The 22,230-nt window shown below is 38.2% G+C and overlaps 1 pseudogene; it reads left to right on the plus strand.

Annotated features, from left to right (window-relative positions):
* LOC124248140 (aldo-keto reductase family 1 member C15-like) overlaps positions 1–22,230 on the plus strand; it is a 43,900-nt pseudogene that overhangs the window by 11,772 nt on the left and 9,898 nt on the right.

The following is a 22,230-nucleotide window of genomic DNA, read 5'->3' on the forward strand; positions in this document are numbered from 1 at the left end:
TTGCTCTTGCAACATTACATTCTGAGTGTTAGGTTCTGAATAAACATAGGAAGGAAGTACTGGTTGGGAATAGGTCCAAATCTTAGCAATTCAGAACGGGGTTCCATAGCGCTGGGGTGTAGGGTGTGGTTGGAGGTTATTAGCTTGTTCGGTACAGGGTGTGTGTCTCTGACCTTGGCAATGACAATGAGAATGGTGGAGCAGCTTCCTACTACTTCCCCCAAAGCCACATCAGTTCTCTGTCAGAGGTTGTAGTTCAGGAAACTGAACTTAAATCTTCATCTTCCTTAAAGCTGTAATCAGAAATTCTACCTATTCTATTAGAAATTATAACATACTATTCTATTCTAACACTTGCAAATATTTAACTGATATCCATTATTTATAAAGCAGGTGGAAAATATCCTATGGTTGATAATTGATATTTGATGCTCATTTATCAATATTGATAACTAGGAGCAAATCTCTCTACCCACATTACAATTCTCCAGAAAATAAAGCAAATATAAACTTTGATCTTTCATTCATTTCAGAAATTAATAAAAAGAACAACCATCATCCCCTCCAAAAATGTGGAAAATTGACAATGACTCAGGTCTTTGAAGGAGTAGAGAAAAATAGAAATAATTTTAATTATAATCCAGACACATCCAATATATGTGTGTATATAAATATCCTAACACTGTAAAAGTATACTGTTTATTACTTTAGGACCTTATTCCAATCAATGCTTCCTTTCCATTGTTTATTCAGAAGCTCGTACTCAGAATACAGTATGATAAGAGCGAAGATTAGAACATGGAATGGTTAGATACATCATTGCATCAGAAGTTGTTGAATATCTTTAAAAGGATAAATAGGTAAGTTCAAACTGGTATTAGTAACACTATAATTCCCCTTAAGTGGGTCTAGATATTAAAATTTAACAATATTCTGACAGTATACCTGCCATTTGAATGAGTGAATTCAGTGGGACAGATGGCAGAGGAGTTTGATAATTACACCTATCTTTTTTTTTTTTTTTTGAGAAAGATCAGGCCTGAGCTAACATCTACTGCCAATCCTTCTCTTTTTGCTGTGGAAGACTGACCCTGCGCTAACATCTGTGCCCATCTTCCTCTGCTTTATACGTGAGATACCTGCCACAGCATGGCTTGCCAAGCGGTGCCATGTCCACACCTGGTTTCCTAACGTGTGAACCCTGGGCTACTGAATTGGAACGTGCTCGCTTAACCACTGAACCACTGGCCCAGCCCCAGGAGCTTGATAATTAGAAGGCTGACTAAGGAAGAAAATTCTGCAGACAAGACTCAAATACCATCCACAGTCAAAGAGGACACAAGGGACGATCAGGCTTTGGAATATCAACTAGTATATTTTTGAACTCAGTTTCTTCAGTTTGTGGTATCTATAATTGAGATCATGAGGCAATCCCAAACATCTCCAGTTTAAAGTATTTACTGAGGCCACCCAATTCTGGACAACCTCCTCGCTGATTATGAATGATTCTTGGAACCTCTAATCTCATGGCTCTCAAGAGGCTCATTACACGTGTGCCCAGGAGATCCGCGGTGAGAATACAGGAGCTACGCCTGACTATTGGGATATATAAGAAATCTATTGAATATGTAAATCATTTTGGTTAGTATTGCCATCCTAATATTGTCTTTCATTTATGAACATGATTGTCTTTGGATATATTTGCCTCTTTTTAAATTTCTTCATGTAACTTTTTAATTTTGAGTTTAAAAATCTTTTACCTCTGTTAATTTATTCCAAAGTATTTTATCATGCTATAATAAATGGAATAGATTTTTTAAATTTCCTTCTCAGATTGTTCATTTCTAGTGTATAGAAATTTAATTGTTCTGGATTGATTTTTTTATCCTGCATCATGGCTCAGATTGTTTCTTAGTTCCAACTGTTTATTGTTTGATTTTTAGGGTTTTCTACACATAGGATGATATCATCTTGGAACAGAGATAATGCTACTTTTTCCTTTCCATTTTGGAAACATATTATTTCTTTTTATTGTCTTATTTCTGGAACTATGCCTTCCAGGACTTCACTAAGTGTGGCAAAAGCAGACAAATTTTTCACATTATTGATTTTAGGGGAAAATGCTTTCAGTCTTTCACACTGAGTATGATGTCAGCTGTGAATTTTTTGTGTACAGACTTCATCATGTTGCAGAATATTCTTTCTCTTTCTAGTTTGTTGAGTGGTTTTTATGATGAAAGGATGTTGAGTTTTGTGAGGTGCTTTTTCCACATCAATTGAGATGATCAGTAGTTTTTCCTTCATCCTGATAATGTGGTGTATTGCATTTACTACTTTTTGTATGTTGAACAATCATAGCATTCCAGCAATGAATCCTAATTGTTCATGACATAAATCTTTTAGTAAATGATAAATTCAGCTTCATAGTAGTTTTTGAGAATTCTTTAATTCTCTAATCATATGGAATATTTGTCTTTAGTTGATTTTATTGTAGTATCATTTTTCTCGTTTGTATCAGTGTAATGCTGGCCTTGTAGAATGAGTTAGGAAGTGTTCTCTCCTTCAGGTTTGCAAGTATTAAGAATGATTATTGTTAATTCTGCTTTAAACACTTGTAAGAATTCAATAGGGAAGAAATCTAGTCCTGGGCTTTCTTTGTTGGGAGGTTTTTACTTATTCAATCACTTTTGTCGTTATAGGTCTACTCAGGTTTTCTATTTTTTCGTGATTCTGTCTTTGTAGTTTATGTGATTCTAGGAATTTTCCATTTCATCAAGGTTTCTCAATTTGTTGGCATACACTTGTTCATAGCATTCTCTTTTCTATTTCTTTATTGATTTTCTTTCTGGTTGTTTTTTCCATTGTGGAAAGTGGAGCATTGAAGTTTCCCACTAGTTTTGTAGTAAGATCTATTTTTCCCTTCAATTCTGTCAATGTGGTTTTCACATATTTTGGAACTCTGATGTTTGGTACATATAAGTTTAAAACTGTTCTGTTTTCTTGGTGGATTGACCCTTTTATTCATATACAATATCCTTTGTGTCTCCTGTCACAATTTTTGTTGTAAAAGTTTTTATCTAATACTAGAGTAGCCATACTAGCTCTCTCTTGCTTACTCTATTCATGGAATATCTTTTACCATCTTTCCCTTTCAAACTATTTATGTCCTTAGGTCTAATATGAGTCTCTTATAGAGAATTTAATCCTGTTCTTTTAATCCATTCCATCAATCTCTACTTTTTGATTGGGGAAGTTTATTTACATTTAAAGTACTTACTGATAGGGAAAGACTTACATTTTTACTTTTTTCCCATGTGATATGTCTCTTATTTCCCCCATTACTACTTTCCTTTGTTTTTAGATGATGTTTGCTTGTGATATGTTTTGCTGTTTTTCTCACTTTCAATTGTGTTTATACTATTGTTATTACCTTTGTGGCTACCATAGTGATTTTAGATAACATTTTAAAGTTATAATGACATATTGAATTGATACCAAGTGAACTGTAGCAAGGTACAAAAGCTCAACTCCTATACAGCTGTGTTCCCTTCTCCCAATTAATGTTATTGATGTCACTGGTTTCATGTTTTTTATGAATTTGTCTTTTAAATATTTTAGAAATGAAAAAGTAATATTAATATTATAAACTAATATTAAGAAAGTATATCATTTTATATTTGTCCATATATTTACCTTTACTGGACATCTGTATATCTTCATATGCTTTGAGTTACTCTTTAGTGTCCTTTCGTGTGAACCTGAATGACTCCCTTTGCATTTATCGTAGGGCACTTCAAAGAGTAATCAACTCCTTGAGCTTTTGTTTATCTGAGATTCTCTTAATTATTCCCTCATTTTTGAAGGATACTTTTACCTTGTATAGAGCTTGGTTGACAGGTTTTTTTCTTTCAGCACTTTAAATACATCATCGTACTGCCTTATGTTCCCCATGGTTTCTGATGAGTAATCTATTGATACTCTTATCCAGGACTTTTTGTACCTGATGAGTCATGATTTCTTTGCAGCTTCTCTTGTCTTTCTTTTTCAACAATTTGTATGTATTGTATGTAGATATGGATATCTTTGAATTAATCCTAATTGTCGTTCTTGGGTATCTCATATTTGTTGATTATTCACGTCTTACATTCAGTTGGGGGCTTTTGTTCATTATTTCTTCAAATAATCTCTCCATCCCATTCTCTCTTTCTTATCCCTTTGGAAATCTGAAAATGAATATATTTACATGATGGTGCCTTATATGTCCTTTAGGATCTGTTCACACTTCTTCATATTTTCTTTCTATTCCTTAGGCTCCATAATTTTCACAGGTTTTTTGAAATTAACATTTTATTCTTATATGATTTACTTTATTTCCTTTAGTTCTTTTTCTAAACCTGTACCTGCAACTATTGCTTCCTCTCATCACCACATTCATCTGTCACAACCACTAGGCTATCTAAAATGATTATCTTTAGCTGAAACCAAAACAAAAATATATATAACTCACAGTTTTTCCGAAAATGATTATTGGGATCCTACTCCATAATTATTTGGATTGAATCATTTTGATAGACTGCAATTGTATCATTTTTATTTTTTATAGTGTTTCCATGGGCAATGTTTTAATCAATTTGTTAAAATTAATCTTCAAGAGTTGCTCCCCTGGGAAGATCAGTGTATATGACAAAGGTAGCCAAATAAATTCCTGGGCCTGTTCCAGGAAGGAAAAGGATAAGGAGAGGAAACAAAGGTTCAAGAAAGCATATTATCTAACTAATTCACAACTGATCAAAAAGAGAGCCATATTTTAATAATATTGAAAAAGCTAGACTTCCAGTTTCTGCTCTCAAATGTAGAGAACTTGGGACTCAAGACTTCCATTCTCATAAGAAGAACAAAGTTACACAAACTAAAAACTATATCTAATAAAGGATAGGTATCAAAAATATACAAAGAACTATTAAAACTCAAGAGTAATGAAACAAATGATCCAATTTAAAAATAAGCAAAGGATCCGTACAGACACTTCACCAAAGAAGATATACAGAAGGCAAATAAGCATATGAAAAGTTGTTCAACATCATTTGCCATTATAGAATTGCAAATTTAAAAGAAAGATATACCAGTACATATCTATTTGAATGATAGTTTCAACATTGGCCCATCAGTTGTCACAAATGTCTCTCAGTAATGCAAGATGCTAATAATAATAATTTGAAAATGGGAGGGATGGGTGAGTTGGGGGAGGCAAAACCCTACGGGAACTCTCTGGTCTTTATGTGCAATTTATCTGTAAATCCAAAATTACTCTAAAAAGTAAAGTATGTTCCAATGTTTATTCCTTCTAACAGTTTATTCCCATTAATTAAAAATGTTTTAGCACCTCCTAAGAGTCAGATTTTAGGACTGTCTTATGACACAGTTGTTAAAGGATCTGTTATACATGTAGTCAAGATGTCAGTGTTTCTGATAGTTCTGAGGTCTTTCAAGGTGAACTGGAACAGGAAATGAGGTCATCCTCTGGTAATTGCCTGTATCTTAGTGAATTAGGTGAGCAGGTTGCCAGGCTTAATCACATGAGATCATGTGGAGCCATTTCGAGGAAACTGGTTTCCAAGGGAGGGTTTCCTTCATAAGGAAAATGGAATCAGACCTCAAGAGACCATCCACTCATGTCAGTTGACCTGCTTCTCTCTGCAGACTTGTGGCAGCTCTCCTAGACTAGACATTTTCTGTGACATTTCTCTATAGAATTTAGAGATGCCAAAATTATTTCATAATCTGCCCAGCAAAATAACAATTTCATTACACACAGGTTTGCAGTAGCACAAAGGTAATGTGCAGATATTCCCTGGGCCTATAGGAAGCTTCAGCGATGAAACTTGAGACAGTGTGATCTGTGAATGACACCTATGCCCAAGATAGACTGCGAGAACAGCATTGTAATTATAGAACTGAGCCAAACGGGCAAATTTTCAAGCTCAGTGATAATTTCTGCACTTCATTCTGTTAATCAAAACTGTCAAAAGTAGTCCTTGCCAGTAAGATCCCTTGGAAGTTGCACTTCCAAACAGGAAGGCATTAAGAAATCATGGAATGCCTTACAGAGATTCAGCTAAGAAACACCAAGTAAAAGGCCAAAGAATTATAACAATATTGGTCTATTTGGCATCAGTGTCAGGAAACTTGACACTGAGAAGACAGAGTGCAATCATCCTGAACCCTAACCTAAAACCTCGAACCACCACATTTACCACAAAACCCCAAGACAGGCGGAAAGAATACGGTTTCTCAAATCAAAAATAACAAAGCAAACAAGGAAATCTTCCACCATGAAATATATGGAAAGATAATCCTTGAGAAAGGTGGAGGAATCAAAGTAAGTAAGAAAAGATGGATGGAGAATTAAAAAAGGGAAACCTCAATACATGCAATAACCAGGAGACTAAACACAACAGCTATGAGTTTTTATTTAATTAAGAGATTGCTTTAGAACCAACTTGATTTCTCTTTATTTTCCAAAGCCAGTGACAGGGTGTTCTGATGAATTCCATGTAAAAGAGATTAATCAGTGCTATTTTCCCCGTAAAAATGATGTTGCCTCTGTAGTTTTTCGGTATTTGAATTCAATTTTAAGCCACATTTACAAATATTTAGGCTTCACTCTTTATATAACTTCTAATAGGCTTCACTCCCACTCATTTTTATGCACGGCTACTGCCCTTTGTGCCTTCTTCTTTCTGACCCTCCTTCATGAGCCTCCACATCTGCTCCATAGTAGAAAGCTGAATCAGGCCAATTCAGATTTAACCAGCCACTTCCATGATTTAGCCACTTTAGGCTTAAAATTTTTCTTTCAGGAACTTTCCCATCCACAGAAATATATGGGAAGACAACTGTAGACTCCCTCACTCCTTCATTTGCTGGCTCTCTTGTTCTGACCAGAAGATAATCACAGTCCACAGGCTCTGTTGTTTTTTGTTTTTTGTTTTCATGGGTCAATTTGTCTTCCCCTCAGAACCCATGGAAACTTTCACGTGTCATGTTCTAACGTGGAATAAGATCAAATCACTGGCATTGCTGTTAGGACACACAAAATGGTACTTGTGGAATTGCTTCCACCAGGAAAAGTCGTTGAACACTACAACATCATGTGAGACAAGGTGTGGAGGAACTATGTCCCATTATTAAATATCTCTTTGCTGGAAATGATATAATTCAAATAATAGTTCCCTATGTACTAGCCACTTAAGGCCAGTTTTAAAGGCAAATAAAACTGAGTGATGACTCACAGCTGACTATTGAGACTTACATGTGATTATCCTGCCAAATATTACTGAACTCACCAAAGACGTCCAAAGGACTCCAGCTGACTACCTTGCTGGCAAAGATTTGGCTACTATGTTTTACTCTATACCAATGTCCAGTTTGCCCTCCTATTTGAAGGCTTTTAATTTACATTCTCCCAGCCTCCCATGGGTACCTCAGTAGCCCTACCATGTCATACAACCTCTGCCACCTGGACTGAAACAGTTAAATAATACCACATTTTGGGTTTACATGGACGGTATCTTTTTGTGGGGCTTTGCTATAGAACAGATGGCCAAGATCTTACGTATCTCACAAGTTGTTTACATAAAAGAGTCTGGGCCATTACCTCTCACAAATTTCAAGGGCCTGCCAAATTCATCAGATAACTTGGTTAGCGTTATATGGTCCTCTGAAGGGTGAACAATTCCTGACACCACCAAGGAAATTTTGTGGCTTAGGCCACCTTGAACCTGAAAAGAGGCCCAATAGCTCTTGGATTTGTTTACCTTCAGAGACAATGCATATCCTTCTTGTCAATTTTACCACACAAATTTGTCAAGTTGCTAGAGAGTCTGCTTCCTTCCAATGGGGGGACTGCACCAGACACCTTGGTATTATCACGTATAAGCTGTCTAGCAGGACAAGACCCTGGTCCTGGGTTCCAACTGTCCAGTGAGGCCCTGGTTACCACCACTATTCCACCTGGAGTTTATGGACCAAGCATGGCCCAAGGCCCACCCGTGGTTTTGGGGACAAAATGGCTGCCACGAGGTGCCTTGTGGAGACTCATTAGAATACAAATACTTGAGCCTACTGAGATCATGAAGACTGTCATCCTAGTCCCCATTCAGTGCTCTGAGAACGCAAGTTCCTCTCTACAATGGGGAAGAAACCCTTCACATGGGCACTGGGGCCCAGACATGGAGACTCCTTGGTTAAATGGCAATATTTCCTTCAGGACAGGGCCAAACTCTAGGAGAGTGACTTCCCCCATGCTCAGCCCCTCCGCTGACCATGGTGAAGGTGGAGGTAACACCTCTGCCTGCCCCTTGGCAAAATGAAGAGCTCCTTGGGACAATGGCAGTGACATCACTACACAGAATGGAGTTCACTGTCCAGTGGTGGAATTCCACTCACCTCCAGCACATCCCTGACCAGGATGGGACAGAGGTCTCTGCTCAGTTGGCAGGTTTGGAAGCTGTCCATTTAACCCTCTTAAGATGCCCTGAAGAGAGACCTATCTGAAGTGCATATTTTTACTTATTCATGGTTAGCTAGTAATCGTCTTATGACACGGCCTGGAAAATTGAAAAAGCATAATTTTTATTTCAAGGGAAACCAATGTAAGTAGTCTGCATTTGGCAGGTGTTGGTGCATTTTCTCCTCCCACTTGGGTTACCCATATCTTGGCTCTCACCCTGTATGATTGGTACAAATACAATCTAAGAGGTGAAATAGCCAGGAGGCCTCATCCAGCAGCAAATCCGTTTAAAGGAAAAACGTAGCGAGAATGAGTGGAGTCTGCTTTAACTTCGACTTAATACATCACATAACCTAATCTGAATATGGAAACTTCTTTGGGAACTGAAAGGATGAAAAGTAGAAAAAAGTCTCAGTGATTACAATTCTTGATGAATCAATAACTTGATGGATTAAGGTGTTGTAGAAAACACAGTGTAGAAGAATTGATTGGGGCAGAATGTCTTAAAGTTAAGATTTTGGAGTTGAAGCAGTTCTAAGAAGTAATCATGAGAGTAGTTACCTGATATAGTGTAGGTATAAGTAGAAACTCTCAGGAGTTGAGGACATCAAAACACTGAGCACCTGGAGTTGTTCTCAGGAACAAGAATGGTGTCGACATACCCTGGGAAGGAATTATAAACTTCGTTAAGTGTATAAACATTGTAAAGTCCATGAGGAGAGTGTTCTGAGAAGTGGATAAGATAGTAAGGTCAAGATTATGTTACCCTTAAAAGAACAATCAGCTGCTTCTCTCTTTCTAAGGAATTTACCATCCCTGATGCAATGGGCTATTGTCTGAGCAGTCCCTTCTAAACTTTGTCCCAGTCACATTGTATTCTGAGTTATGTCCTGAATAAACACAGGAATGAAGCACTGGTTGGGATGAGGTCCCAATCTTAGCAATTCAGAACAGGGTTCTGTAGCCCTGGGCTGTGTGGGGTGGGTGGGAATGCTTTGCTTAATTGGTGCAGACCATCTGTCTCTAACCTTGGCACTGACAATAAGCATGGTAGAGTAGCTTACCACTAGCTCCCACAAGGCCACATCTGTTCTCTATCAGAGGTTGTAGTTCAGGAAACTGAACTTATTTCTTCATCTCTGTTAAACTTGTAATCGGAAATTCTAACTATTCTATTCTATTAGACATTATACCTAATACTATTCTGTTCTAACTTTTGCAAATACTTAAATGATATTCATTACTTATAAGGCAGTCCTAAAATATCTTCTAGTCTATGTTTAATGTTGGAAACCCACTTATCAATATTGCTAAATAAGAGCAAATTTATTCAGCCTACAATGTTATTCTATACAAAATAGGGAGACAGAAAATTTGATATTTCTTTCTTTTCAGATAATAATTAGAAGAACAACTCCTATCACTTCCCAAATCATCAAAAACTGACCACGATTCAGGTCTGTGAAGGAGCAGAGAAAACAGAAATAATTTTAATATTGAACCATACACTGCATGTGTTTGTGTGGTGTAACATAGTTAATTGTGTCAAATGATGTACGATCAAGAAGGGGCTTCACCATGGCAAAAACAAAGAAGAGATTGGCATCTGGAGGTTTCTAGTCTAACATCTGTTTAATAATTGTTCAGCAAATATTTTGTAACAATTTACTAATGTTTGTGGATCATAAATAAAAATTTTCTTGTACAAGAAATTAATTATTTCTTTAAAACTATATAATAACTCGTGAAGGTCTTTGATAAAAAACATACAAACAAGTTAACTGGTTCCATTTCTCTTCAGACTCCATGGCTCACTGCTTTAACCTTGCTTCTCCTCCAATTTCTAGCAGATGGACAAAGGACGTGGGTGCTATTTTCCTGTTATTCTCACAACCTGAGAAAGCAGATGAATTAAACAAAGTCTGCTTACACAGAGGAGCAAAAGGCAGTGGATCCCAAATGTTGGCATGTGTGAATAAATGATGGCCATTTCTTTACTGTACTAGGATTTGGCACCTATGCACCTGAATAGGTAACAATAGTGGTCTTGAGATTTAGGATTCCGAAGAAAATAGACCTAGCATGAGTGGACACTGAACTGGGTTGTCAAGGCATTGAGTTCTTCTGTGGCTTTGGGAGGCTCACTTTGTTCTTGTAACCAGGGTAGAACCATTCCTTATACCAAGAGACAAAGTAGTCAGTGTTCATTTTGCATTGGGATCTGATTGTGTGGTCACCTGTGGCTTTTTCTGAGTTTTCCTCCAGGTTCTGTTTCCCAGGTTGGCAAAAGAGATGAAACCCAGCAGTCAAGAACACCGACTATCAGCTGACTTGCATTGAGGGTGATTGCATGGGATTGGCTTATCTATGTATTTGGAATTCTAGAAGTCTTTCCTCCCACTAAAAAGACATTATCCAGAGAGATATTTGCAGTGAAGCTCAAGGAGATGAAGTGAGTGTCAATTGATGGTAGAGAGTTGCTGTTATGCTATGGGGTGGCCTGCTGAGTGCCAGGCAATAAATACTCCACCTATAGTTTTCCTTGTACTTACTGCTTGAAAATTTATTCTGAATGGAAAATATAATAGCATTTGCGTGAATAAGATACAATCTTCCAGGACTTGGTTTCAATATTTGGCCTGTGTTGATGTATTTTGATTGAAGCAAGTAGGTAGGGTGGACCTTAGACATAAGAGGGAGTCAAGTGACAAGTCACCAGACTGGAAACCAGGAGTTTGGCTTCTGGAGGGCCTGGGCCTTGCTTGCTCAGCAGAAACCCCCAGGCCCATTGTAACCATGTGTCCTTCTGATTCCCTCCTGGGCAGGCTGCCCAGCTGCTGGGATTTGTAATGATCTGGGCCTGGCTAGCCTTGATCCTCCCTTATCCTGCGAGAAGAACATCGAGTCTTATGGGAACACAGAGCCCCTCCACGTGAGCTACTGTTCCTGGGAACATTGGTCGTACCAGGGACAGCCCTTTGGCAAGCATGCAGCCTTTGTTCCTCTGCTTACTTAAGCAAGCTTCTCTTGGGGGCAGTTGTGGGCGGATGCACACTTCCATCCAGCCAGCTGCCACTGGACACTCACCCATAAGTAGGGCCCAATAAACCTATATGTCTCATTCACAGTCTCTGGGTTGTTTCTTTGGTCTCTTGGCATGATATTGCACCACACTAGCCCAGCTGGGCCTGTGGCCTAACAGCTTCCAATATTGTCTTTAGGCTATTTAGTTGTATGACAAGGGAGTGGTACTTAAACTTTGAGTCTCACTTTCTTATCTATAAAACAGAAGGAAATTTGCAAAGAAGTGCTTAGGAGATAGACGATAGGACTTGTTTACTTCATAGTGGAAAGCGGACTGAAAGGCAGAGAAGGGTCAAGGATACCACTGAAGCTTCAACTGCTGTAAACCTCTGAAGAACCCCTAAACTTGAGAAAAGATCAGGACCAGCAAAGTTCAGTCATACCAAATATCTAGTTCCAAGCATTATCATTGAAAAAGTAAAGCTTTTCAAATACTGAAAAACTAAAATGGAATATTGTTCAGCCTTAAAAAAGTAGGAAATGCTGTCATTTGCAACCACATGGAGGAAGCTGGAGGACATATGTTAAGTGAAAGAAGCCAGGCACAGAAAGACAAATACTGCATGATCCCACTTACGTATGTAATATAAAAAAGTCAAACTCATAGAAGCAGAGAGTAGTGGAGTGGTGACCAGGGCCTGGGGGAGGGGGTAGTGTGCAAAATGGGGAGATGCTGGTCAGGGGTACAAACTTTCAGTTATAAGATGAATAAGTTCCGGAGAAATAGTGTACAGCATGATGACTATAGTTAATAAAAGTGTATTATATTCTTGAGATTTGCTAAGGGACTAGGTTTTAAGTGTTCTCACCACACAAAGTAAAAGGTTAATTATGTGATGTAACGGATATGTTAATTAGCTTAATTGTGGTAATCATTTCACAATGTATATGTATAGGAAAACATCACATTGTGCATCTTAAATATACACTTTTTAAATTGATATAGAATTTTTATTGTGTTCTTTGTGACCACACTGGTAGGAGATACTTCCAAGCTTTCACCTTGTTTCTTGAGACATTGTTACATGTACCTTTTCCCTCTGTTGATTTTCTTAGTAACCTCTCACAAAACAAATTGTATCCATTACTATAACTATATACTGAGTCCTGTGAGTTCTTTCTGCAAATCATTGAACCTGGGGATGGTCTTGAGTGGGTATCTTGTGAGTGGATTGTCATCACTATTAGCTGGTTATTTAACATATACTGTATGCCTATCATGTATTTTAAGTAACTTCCATGCAATATTGTTAGTTTCTAAACAACTTTGCTAGGTAAACTATTATTATTCTTTTTTCTTACACATGGAAAATATAAGCTCAGGCTGCCCTTCCTGCACTCATCTGCTGACTCAGTCAGAGCCACTCTGCTTTGTTCTAGAAACTCCTGATGGGCAGTGGGCACAGGAGGAGAGGACAAGTAATGTGGCTACTTTGTAGCAGCTTTGCTGTAGGTTTCTCAGGGCCAGAAAAATTTGCCAAACAATTTACCAAAGATTTCCATCATTGAAACTTTTTGTCATATCAAAAGCCACTATTATTCCGAGTGTTAGGTGTTAGAAAGGAAGACATAGGAGGCATAAAATAACAATGGAGACAGAATTGTGCTTCTCATCAAATGTATTTTTCATACATTTACATGGTCAACTGCAATGTACTTAAAGTGTCAACATCTGGAAACGGTGAGGTAGGGGCAGCTCTGGCGTTAATTGGAAAGGATTGCCCCATAAATGATGGAAACCAATATGCTCCACCTTGGCAGAGCTATGACATGAAACAGCAATAGCTACTAGCTCTCAGAGAGGGCCAGTTTGTTTGCAATGACATAATTATCCATGGTATCCACCATGATAGCTTAAGTGTAGAGTATGTTTTACCTATGTTGTATCCTATTTTTATTACCGTTGTTAAAGACAGAAAAGGACTACAGAGAATAGAACAAATAGACCATGTTACATGGGTTCTTTTAATGATAAATTCAACTCTCTGTAGCCCTTACATGGTAATGCTGTGTGAGGGACTGTGAAAAGAGGTGGCAAACGTTTACACAAAATTTATCAGTCTCAGTAAAGATGAATTGCTGCTTCTGTCCCCAGTTAGATGGAGAGTTTAATACAATCAACTTGCCACCCAGGGTCTGGCATGTATCATTGAGGAATGGTCCTTTACCAAGACTCAGTGTCAGTCTCTGCTGCTGCTGACAGGTCACCCATCTCAAAATAGTGGTAGGTCAAACATCCTTGGTGAAATAGCCCATGTAGTTGGTCCATGCATTGCCTTAATCTCTTCCACCATGGCTATTCCATTCACGAGCTGAATGTGTAAGTACTGGAGTGGTCAGGTATAGAGGCTATGTGGTGTCCAGTGGAAAAGACCTTCTCTTTACTTAATTATCAAGAGTCTCTCCTGAAGACTGTGATGGTCATAGAAAAACCCTAAGCAGAGTCATGGGTGCTCACACTTGGAAGTCTGGGTCAGTGTACACGGATATGTTGAGTACCAAGCACACATAGGTAGAGTGATGACTGTGTCTGTTACAGTAATGGACTCCATATAGTGCATTTCTCATTTAATCCTCCTCACAACCTCCCTGCAAATTAGTTATTATTCTCCCTTTAATCTAATCGGTAAACTTATTTTTTTTTTTAATATACAGCTTTATTGAGGTAATATTGACAAATAAAATTCTAAGATGATTAAAGTGTATGAAATGATGATTTGATACATGTATACACTGTGAAAAGATTCCCCTCATGAAGTTTAACACATCCATCTCTTCATGTTTTTACCTTTTTTTTCTGGTTAGGACATTTAAATTCTATTCTCTTAGGAAACTTCAATTATACAATACGGTGTTCTCAGCTCTAGTTGCCATCTTATACGCTAGTCCTCAAACATTATCTCTTTTGTAGCTGAAACTTTGTACCACTTTACCAACCTCTCCTCTTTTCCCCCAACACGTAGCCCCTGGCAAATACTTTTCTACTTTCTATTTCTATGACCTGGAAATTTTTTTTCAGATTCCACCATGCAGTATTTTTTTTCTCTTTCTGTCTTATTTCACTTAGTAGAATATCCTCCAGTTTCATCTATATTGTTGCAAATGACAAGCTTTCCTTCTTGTTCAAAGCTGAATAATATTTCGTTGTATATATATGTATATACCACGTATTCCTTATCCATTCACAGATCAATGGAGACAGAGGTCGTTTTCATACTTTGACTATTGAGAATACTGCTGAAATGAACACGGGAGTACAGACATCTCTTTGAGATGATTTTACTTCCTCTATAAAAATACTAAGAAGTGGAATTGCTGCATCATATGGTAATTCTAGCTCTAATTTCTTGAGGCACCTCCACCCTATTTTTCTTCAATTGTTCTGAGCTGGTTTTGAGGTTCCTATGAGACATTCAAGTAGAGATGCTGAGTTGGCAGATGGCAATACTGGTCTGGAGCTCAGCAGAGTGGTCAGGCCTAGAGGTACAGATTTTGGAATCATTGCCTTACGGGTGGTAATTAAACTCACAGAAGTGAATTTGCTCTCATGGGAAAGTAATAGAATTGACAGGAAGAGGGCAGAAAAATCAACATTTTAGGATCAGGTAAAGAGGCACTGGTTAGGAAATTGCAGAGGAGTTTCTAGACAGGGAGAGAGAAATTGAGGGAAATGTGGGGTCTTGAAAGCCAAAGAAGAGGGAAGAAAATGTTTGCATGAGCCATGGGGTGGATCCTACTGAGGAACAATCCAAATAATAATGGAAACATTGGATTTCATGACATAGAGTTTATAGAAACCTTGCTGAAGCAGTTACAGGGAAGTTAGAGAAAAAGTCAGGAAAAAAATCCGAAAGAGTGGAAAGTGAGGAAATGGGAAATCATAATTTAAAGAAATAATTTTTAAAACTAAAATCCAATGCTGTCAATTTTTAAACACTGTGATATTGTAAAGCTATATAGCTTTTTAGTGAATCAATTTGAAAATTATGCAAGAGACCATTAAAATATTTCTACTCTTTGTCTTAGTTATTTCATTTCTAGGAATCTATTTGCAGAACATAATTCAAGATATGTAAAATAAGTCCCTCCCTTTTCCCCTCCTTTTACTTCTTCATTTTCTCTTTGTCTCCAGTTTATTTGTGAAAGAAACACAGACTTTATCCTTTAACTTTTCCACACAATTGTTGTTACTGAGTGATACAATTTGATGTGATACTGTCTTCTATACTCCTCTAACTGGATAATACATCTAAGGAATTGATAACATAGGCACGTCATTGTGCATTCAAGATTTTTAACAAATATGATGTTTTCCCATCCAGTGTAATTATCTTTCTTGTTGATGATCCAATTGTCACCATTTTACTGCATCCTCAAGTGGGCTCTGAGTTCTTTGACGTGTCTCTCCTGTCTTCTTCATTTTCTAGAGAGTAAGATGTTCTAGGTTCGGTTTGTAGCTTTTTGCCCAGACCTGGAATCCGCCATTTTTCTAACTAGTCTTCCAAAATTTGGTTGGATTTCTTGGTTTCTTCCAAACTAAGTAATCTAAGTTTCTCCCAGTAGGAAATAAGATTTAGAGGCCAAAACCTGGTTGTACAAATCTTTAATAGATAAATATATATTTTATATTTTAATAAAAATATAAAAGATAATTGTTTGATTACTTCTGAAAACCAACAATGTTTGAAGCTATTTCAGAAGGTGCATGGGAAAAAGTACCAATCTGAAACCTATAGTATATATTAATGTAGTGTTAGATATTCCTTCCAAGGACTTATCAAATGGACATGTTATTGCATCATGGATTCTGACACCTTTGGGTCTTTCATCTTACGGGTGGAATGTCACCCTTTCCTCAACCAGAGCAAACTGCTGGAGTTCTGCAAATCCAAGGACATTGTTGTTGTTGCCTACAGTTCTATGGGGTCCCATCGAGACCCAAACTGGTACTGAGGACATTGGAGTTAACCTATGTTAGCAACTCTAGTGATGAAGAAAGATTTTTTTGTCAAGTTTAGTTTTAACGCCTTATTATAGAAAGGTCCAAACAAAAGAGTGAACACAATAGTGACAAAGGGATAAAGAAGAAGTAGTACATACACACAATGGAATAGTACTCAGCCATGAAAAAGATGAAATCTTGCCATTTGCAACAACCTGGATGTACCTTGAGGATATTAGGATAACCAAAATAAGTCGGATAGAGAAGGAGAAAGTCGAATACCATATGATCTCACTCATAAGTAGAAGATAAAAACAACAACAACAACAAACCAACATATTGATATAGAGATTAGATTGGTAGTTATCAGAGGGGAAGTGGGGAAGGAGGAGAGTGTAAGTGATGACAGGGAACATGTGTATCATGATGGATGGTAGTTAGTCTTTGGGTGGTGAACATGATGTAGTCTACACAGAAATCAAAACATAGTATGTACAACTGAAATTCATATAATGTTACAGACCCATGTTACCTAAATAAAAAAAAAAAATAGTGTAGTGAATTCCAAGGTACCATTGTTGGACTTCCATTATCACCAACATTCTTTCCTTCTGTTTCCATTATACATTCACCTACTCCAAACTCCACTCTAAATAGTATTTTTAAAAGTGATTTAATGGTAAAATTTACACAGCTTGTCATGGATAAATTTTAGCTGTCTAATTTTAACAAATGGCTACATTGTATAACCTGACCCCTATCATGAAACAGAAACTTTCTATCTCCAACAAAGATTTTGTGTTTCTTTCCAGACAGTTCTTCCTCAACCCAAGGCAATCACATTTCTGATCTATTGTTTCCACTTAGATTAGTTTGTATGTTCTAGTATTTCACATGTAAAAGGAGTCATAGAGTGTATACTCTTTTGTGTCCAGCTTCTTTGGCTCAGCATAACATCTGTGAAATTCATCTGCATTGTCACAAATATCTAGTTCAATCCTTTTTCAGTGCTGAGTAATATTCCATTGTGTGGACATAAATACAAGTTGTTTCTCCAGTCACCTGTCAATGGAAATATAGTTGTTCCCAGTTTTGCACAATTTTCAGTGAATCTCTGAAAGTACTCATGAGACTCTTTTTAAATCATATTGTAAAGTGCCTATTTCGCTCAGTTATTTGGGGAACTTGGGGAAAAATTTAGTCTAGATTTTCAGTCCTACACCATTCACATATATGTTTTTTTGTTTTTGTTTTCAGGGTGGAAAAGGACAGTCCATATCTCTTGGAGGCTCTAATCTTGAATGTGATTGCCATGAAACACAGTTAAAATCCAGGCCAGGTTGGCCTGCAGTAAGAGCTGCAGCATGGGTGTTGGACCAGGCCAAGGGCTTCAATGAGAGGAGAATCAAAGGGAATTTCCAGGTACAGGCTGGACAATCTCTCTAGAGTGAGGAATGGATGCTATGTCTGGGGCCATCTCTCTTGCCTTTTAGCACCCACACATGTTCATTCATTCCCATGCATCTCTCCCTATGTGCTATGGGGGAAGCTTGGAAGAGTAGGAAGGCAGGGCACTGGCCTCAGAGTACTAAGTTTTATGGCCTCTAGGCCTGACTTTGCAGCTTCCTTTTTGTTCGACACCGAGTGCATTTCATCTCTGCTTTTTCATCAGTTGTAGGAGTCCAATGCTGCAGAACTTTTAAAACCCTGCTTCCTTTTCTTCCCCTTCTCTAACTTATTATCCAGTATTTGTATGTCAGTATCAAATCAAATAGCATTAGCTCCTTTCTTAAACCATCAAGAAACCCTAGTATAGTTGTTGGCCACCATGGCAATTGGCATGGCTCTGTTAGTGAGCTTTTCTTTATTAAACTAAAATTATTTGTTTACGTGTCACTATGCTTTGTAGACAGTGAGACCCTGAATGTAGTTACTCCTGCTATGTCATCTGTAAGCACATTTTCCCAAGACCTCCTGGCAAGTAGAAAGCTAGATATGTAAGCAGACAGATGGACCAAATTAACAAATGAACAAGTGATGTTTTCTCCTAAATTCTCCGTTGTACATCCCCTGGTCCCTTATATCAATTAGCAGTCTCCAATTTATTTTGTTGTAAACCCCATGAGAATTGTGAAAAACTACTTAAGCTCTAACCCATTTTAAAGTAACAGCTAAAAATTTCATTACAAGTTTAATATTTGCAAAAGAGGACATTTGGAGTATATTTTTATGATGGATTTTCCCTTAAACTTTGAAGCTGTAGACATAGTTCATCCAATTTATGAAAATACAGAATACAAAAATCTAAATCTCAATGCTAAACCCATCGGAAAAAATTCCCAGTTTAATTTTCAATTCAACCTAACATATTAATACATATCCTCATGATAAACACATCATTTCTGGAGTATATTTTTTAAGATGAATGACAGGTGGATAGGTGGATGACATATAGATAGATAGACTGACAGATGGAAAGACAAGGCCCTGAGTTTTCCATGAAGTTGTGCCTGAGATGAAATAATTAGCTTCCTGCTTTCCTGTTTCTTACCAAAGATCTGTCTAGTTTGTTATTAATGGACTCTTCATTAGGGGTTATGCATCATCAAATAAAAACAAATACGAACTCTAATAAGACAGATTTTATTCAAAAGGGAGAGCTCTCTCAATGTAAGATCTGTAAGTGTTGCAAAGATCAATGAGAAAGAGTTTTCTTTTATAGAAAGATTAAACATTTTTATAAGTACCCCTAGAGAGACAGTAGCATTTGGGTGTTGGCATGAGCAGGTAATGTGGTTGGACTGTTGATGAGGGAATGCTTTCTCCAAGAGGTGAGATATTATTGGAAAAGCCTTCACAGGGATTTGCTCTTAAGTGCAAGGCTGTCAAATTTTAGAGCGTTGTGGGGAAGGAAAAACATGACTAAAGTTGAGTCCGGTCAGCAGGTATTCTGTCCAGATTGTCCAACTGTCCCTTCGTTTGTAAAAAGAAGGTGCTTTTCTTTTCTGTTGCAAGCAAATCATTTGGAAATATTTGAGATTTATGAGTTGCGAGCATTTCTTTTATGACATGCAGCGAGAAGCAGAGGGAGTGGGGAAGGAAGGGTGGAGAACACAGACAGAATAGTTCTCAGGCCAGGACACCTGGAAGCTGATGACAGGGAAGGTTTCCCTGGACCCTCTCCTTGCCTTTATCTGGCTGGAAGGCCATCAAGTTCCCAGGTAGAAGCCAGTTGCCTTGGGGGAAAGTCTAATGTGATCCTCTCCTTCATTTCAGATTTTTCACTTTGAATTGACTCCAGAAGACATGAAGGCAATTGATGGCTTCAACAGAAATTTAAGATACACTAAATTATCTTGTAAGTGACCTGTAGATTGTTTTTCATGGGTTGTTTCTGTAGCTTGCAGGGGAGCACAGGAACTAAGCTTCTCTAAATCAGGAGGACAGGCCTGGTTGCCCAGGTGGGAGTAAAATAGGAGCTTTCTGTCGTAGTCAGAGCAGAGGTGCCTCCAGGACTCAGTCTATGAACCAACAGAAACATGAGCAGGACCCAGGACAGATCACCAAAATTTCCATCATGGGGAATTCACTACTTTTCTGCCCCAAGTTTTTGTGTTTGGTGAGCTTCCATGCAGGGCCGACTTACTCACTCGACATAGAAGGCACAGTGCCCATGGCCCATTATATTTGATAGTTATTTTGAATTCTTTGTCATTTAGATTACATATTTCTGTGTCCTCAGGACTGAATTCTGGGTGCTTGTTGTTTTCTCTCTGGCATAGATATTTGATGTAGTGTCTGATGTTGCTAGAGTTAGGTCGGATCTTAGGCATTCTGATATTATTCTGGTGCAGTTACCACCTATAGCCACTGTGTGGGGGTCGAGAGCTGCGTATTTTGAGCCCTTCACCTTCAGCCAATATCCCTGGCACCTGAGCAGTATGGGGTGGGCGTGGGGAGGGGTGCTTCCTCCTGCATGCACTCCGGGTTTTCTCATTCAGCTGTTGCTATCTGGTCTCCTGGCGTGTTGGCTTGATGAGTTCACTCCCATTAAAGCTTTCACCCTGTTAGAGGGCTTCCCTCTAGGCTGCAGGGGCCCTGGGGAATCCTTGGTGATCCTGCAAATGAGCAACCCCTGCCCCTTCCTTCCCTCATCATAATCACAGTCTTTAGGGGAGGGAGAAAAGTTCTTTCTTAACCTGTTCCAGCTCCTCCAAGAGGGGCTCCAGCCTCTCTGCCCTCTGTCGTGTGGCTGCCTGTCTCTCCAACGTTTGTCTGTTGTTAGGATGTCTTCTGTTGGAGTATGGATTCCCCTTTTTGTTGTATGTTGGCAGGGAGAGAGTCCCAGGCAAGTTCACTCCACCATGATACAGACGTCACTCCCTTGTTAACGTACTTTTGATTGAGACAAATGAGTTGGACCTTGGACTTAAGAGGGAGCAAGGAGGACAAGTTTCTAGAGTGAAAGCCAGAAGTTTGCCTTCCATTCTTGTCCTCAGACTCTTTAGTTTTATGAGAAGGGACTAGTACTCATACTTTGAGTCTCAGTTTCTCACGTATAAAAAGGAAGTAAATAGTCAGAAATGTTTTGGAGACAGATGACAGGACTTGTGTACTTTGTAGTGCAAAGTGGGAAGAAGGGGAGGGAAGGAAGGATACCACCGAAGCTTCAGTTCTGCAAAACTCTGAATGTCTCTATATCTAAGCAAAGAGCATGACCAGCAGAGGGCAGTTAGAGCTAGTACTTAGTTCTTTGCAACATCATTGAACAAAGAAAGCTTCTGAAACACATTTTAAAAACATGGAATTTTAAGGGTCGGCCCAGTGGCACAGTGGTTAACTTTGCATGTTCTGCTTCAGTGGCCTGGTGTTTGCCAGTTCAAATCCCAGGTGCAGACCTATCACTGGTCAAGTTATGCTGTGGCAGGTGTCCCACATAAAATAGAGGAAGATGGGCACAGATGTTAGCTCAGAGCTGGTTGTCCTAAGAAAAAGAAGATATTTGGAGCAGATGTTAGCTCAGGGCTAAACTTCCACAAACAAAAAGGAATTTTACTGAGCCTTATAACAAAAGGAGATCCTACCATTTGCAACCACATGGATGAACCGGGAAAACGTTATTCTTAGTGAAAGAGTCCAGACACAGAAAGAAAAATGTTGCATTTTCCTAATTATTCATGGAATCTAAAAAGTCAAATGCATAGAAGCAGAAAATAGAGAAGTGGTGGTCAGGGGCTGGGGATAGGTGGGAAAAGATGGGGAGATATTGGTCTAAGGGTACAAATTTCAGTTATAAGGAATGAGTTCTGCACAATTCATGTGCAGCATGGCGACTCTAGTTAATAATAAAGTACTATGTTTGTAGATTGGCTGAGTGGGGGTCTTAAATATTCTTTTCACACACAAACACGAATTGACTATGTGATGGAATGGATACGTAGATTAGCTTCATTGTGGTAACTGTTCCTCAATGTGTGCATATATGAAAATGTCACATTGTACAACTGAAATATACATTTTTAAGTTTATATACAATTTTTTTAGCCTTTTCTGTGTGGCTATACTTTAGAGGACCCATTGAAGCTATCACTTTGTTTGTTGAGACTTTGTTCCCGGTACCTTTTACCTTTGATAATTTTGCTTATTAACCTCTCAAAATATAAACCATATCTACAACTACAACTATTTGATG

The sequence above is a fragment of the Equus quagga genome, chromosome 12, assembly GCF_021613505.1.
Source record: "Equus quagga isolate Etosha38 chromosome 12, UCLA_HA_Equagga_1.0, whole genome shotgun sequence".
Lineage (NCBI taxonomy): Eukaryota > Metazoa > Chordata > Mammalia > Perissodactyla > Equidae > Equus > Equus quagga.